This window comes from Triticum dicoccoides, chromosome 1B, assembly GCF_002162155.2.
Source record: "Triticum dicoccoides isolate Atlit2015 ecotype Zavitan chromosome 1B, WEW_v2.0, whole genome shotgun sequence".
NCBI classification, from domain to species: domain Eukaryota; kingdom Viridiplantae; phylum Streptophyta; class Magnoliopsida; order Poales; family Poaceae; genus Triticum; species Triticum dicoccoides.
In genome coordinates, this window is record NC_041381.1 from 392,714,909 (window position 1) to 392,718,376 (window position 3,468).

Below are 3,468 nucleotides of genomic sequence, written 5' to 3' on the forward strand. Positions count from 1 at the left end.
TTGACGCGAGAGCGATGTTTGCTTGTTTTGGAGTTCTTCTTCTGCTTCTTCTTCGATCAGGGATAGGTTCCAGGTCGGCAGCCTGGGCTAGCAGGGTGGATGTCGTTTGAGTTTTTGTTTGTGTTTTCATCCGTAGTCGGATGATGCTCTTGTGTATGGTGATGTTGTATTCATGTGGCATGGTTTGCCTCTTGTATGTATCCCTATCTATTATGTAATGTTGATGTAATGACATCCACCTTGCAAAAGCGTTTCAATATGCGGTTCTATCCTTGGTGGGACCTTCGAGTCTCTTTAGGATAGTATCGTATATTGGGCGTGACACGTGAAGATGCCTTCATCGCCCGATCCCGCGGATCAGAGGTTTCCCTCCGGAGCCAAGGCCGCAGGGTGAGGGATGGAGCACCATACATTAGCGACACTTCCAAGAAAGAGCGCGCGCCCTCAGGCGCCGTCGTCGCCAACTCCGGCAAAGGCCGGAAGAAGGATTTCTCCCTGAGATGCTCGACCACCACCAGCCCGTACCGGACATACCTCCACCAAACCTCCACCAAACCAGCACCGCAGAGCATCGAGGGGAGCCTCCCGACAGTGCCCGCCCCTGCCAAGGCCGTCCCGCGCGCTCGCCCGACCAGCAGCAGCCGTGCTGCCGGGCCCTGGACGCACACCACCGTCACCGCCATTGGGCCGACCTCACGCCGTCGCCCTCATCAGGTCTGGGGGCAGGAGGTCACCACCACTATGCCGCAGGAACCGCACCACGCGGAGACAACGAACATGCTGTAGTAGAAAACCCCCGAAGAACGCCCGGATCCAGCCACACCCGGCCAGATCCAGCGTCCTCCAGCCTCCCCGCCGGCCACCGAAGCATCACCGAGGCTCCCGCGATGCCCAGCCGAGCAGAAACGGAGACCCAACGGGAAGTGCCAAGACCCGAAGCACCACGCCCCCGAAGTCGAGCGCTGCCAAGGGAGAGGCAGGAGCACCACCAGGCCTCGCCGCCGCGCCACCCACGCGGTCGCAGCAGCCGACAACCGCCGCAAAGACCGGGCCGCCTCCCGAGATCCAAAGCCGCCCGCGCCGCTGCGGGCCAGGAGAGCCCCGCCGCCGCCGTCCGCTGCGCGGGTTTAGCCCGGCCGCGTCATTCGGCGGCGGCGAGGGGAGGTGGAGGGGGCGGGAAGGGAGGAGGCGTCGGCGGTGCTGGGCTCCGCCCGAGCCGCCCAGAGGTGACGCGGGGGACCGGGGGATCTTACCAAGATAATATGAAGCTCCTTTGAGAGTAGCACCGCCACCTAAGAGCATGTTTAATAATATAGCTGACTGTTGGGTATATCTTGTTGCCATGTGATTTATGGACAATTTTATAGTCAGCATGTATAGTAGTTGACTGTAAATAGATGTCACTTTATTAATATCTAACCCACGTCACTCCCCCATAAAGTTGGGTTTTTATCATTTATGCCACTAGTTGTGTTCCACTACTCAGCTTTGCCATTAGAAATTACTACTGCTAAAAAATGCCATTGTTTGTGAGATGCTTGTCCAAAAATGCTATTAGATATCTAAAGAATGCCATCGTTCCCCGCAAAAAATGCCACTGTTTTTTTCCCGCAAAAAATGCCATCGTTCCGTTAGATGATTGCTCAAAATGCCATTAAACATCGTTATAGTTAGGTCAAACTCGTTGACCATGTTATATGACAAAAATTCCCCTATACCCACATGTCGGCTCTCTGTATCTCACAATGGTAAGTGTGGACCCCACTTGTCAGGAGTAAGTAAGAGGATAATTTTAGAGGAAAATAAGAACGCTGTTGGTATCAAGTGATACCCACACTTTATTGTAGTGAGAATGAGATAGAGGAAGAGCTAACATGTTGGTCTACAGGTATTTTGGTCATTATAACATGACAAACAAGATTTGAGTTGATGGTAATGGTGTCCAGTGGCATTTTTGAGCATCGCCTAGCGAGGCGATGGCATTTTTTAGTTGAAATTCTTAGTGGCAAAATTGAATAGTTAGACGTAATCGGTGGCATAAATGATAAAAACCCTAAAGTTTTTTGGATTCCATGCTATAGTTGACTCTTAATCTAGAAGTCACTTCTCTTCTCTTTCCTCCGGCTCAATATAAGTATCATATTTAAATGCTTATAGGTTGCTTACATCACCTTATTAAAATTGCTCTAAGGGTTTAGAAAGCATCTACAACCGCCCCTCCCATTTCCCCCCTATACATCCGGGCCAATATCTCGGTTAGGGCCCCGACATGAGATAGAAGGAAAAAGCCCACCCAACCAGACTCACCACTTCCTCCCTAGATGTCCAGGTCGTCCTGCTCCCCTCAAACCCAACCCATATATAAGACAAATGTGGGGAGGCTTGGACATGTCCGCAATGTCAGACCAAATTCCATCCAACCTAGCTAGCATCACCTGCAACCTTACATATTTTCCCTCCCCTAAAAAACATATTTTCCCTCTTTCCTCTCTCTTGTTTTCTAGGACAGGGGAGGAGCTCGCGGTCGTGTCCCCCAAGGCCGGAGAGGAGCTCGCTCATGCCTTCCGGCAACGCTTGCACTCATGTCCCCTGCCGGCACCACCCATGACATGGTCGATGAAATGTGTGAAGTAGATAGGACAATTTACGGGGTGTGGTTGTGTGAGAGGAAAAATGAGGGTTCGAGAGAATGTGCTTAGGGAAACTCTAACATGGGGATGCATTTCATCCGCCTGTGTCCATTTGGGTCAGTGTGGGTAGAAACCACGACCCAACGCGGTGACACCTTTGGCAATTCTGTTTGCTTCGTGTCCGTGTGGACGCAAATCCGCCCCAAATTTGGGCCAGGTTTACGTCCACACAGACAGGAGATGAACACGTCGCACGTGGTTCCCATCCCGGGCCCATGAGGCAACCACCCAACAACCACGAGCTGGTCCTTTTAAATGCCACTGGCGGGTGGGGAGGGGGGCTGGCCACTCTGTCACCCTTCCACCGCCGTTCGACAATCAAACCCTAGGCCACCACCAGTGCAAAATTTCGTGCAAGTGGACCCTTGGGAAGCACCACCATGAGGCTAGCTCCTCCTCGGGTTGGCGCCGCATGGCCTGTTGGCCATGACGTTGCCGGTGGTTGCGCCGCCTGTGGGCGACCACACTTACATCCCCATCGTGCAATGTCAATGGTACTAAGAGCAGGCATCCAATGCCATGGCCCGATATGCACCTGCCAAAAAGCTGGCTTTTGAACTAGGAAAGGGTTCCAATGCCGGCCAATCCGGCCTCCAGTAGCACACGTGCTTTGGAGATTCGCCGGCATCAGGATCTACTACCCGAGGACACCGTTCATGACTCAATGGTCATCGAGGACTCCCCTACTGGGACAGGTGGTTTGATGACGAGCACAACCAACATCGCCACTCGTGCTTCGCGTGTGCTCCAGCGCCGCCACGTGCATGTGCTCCGCTGC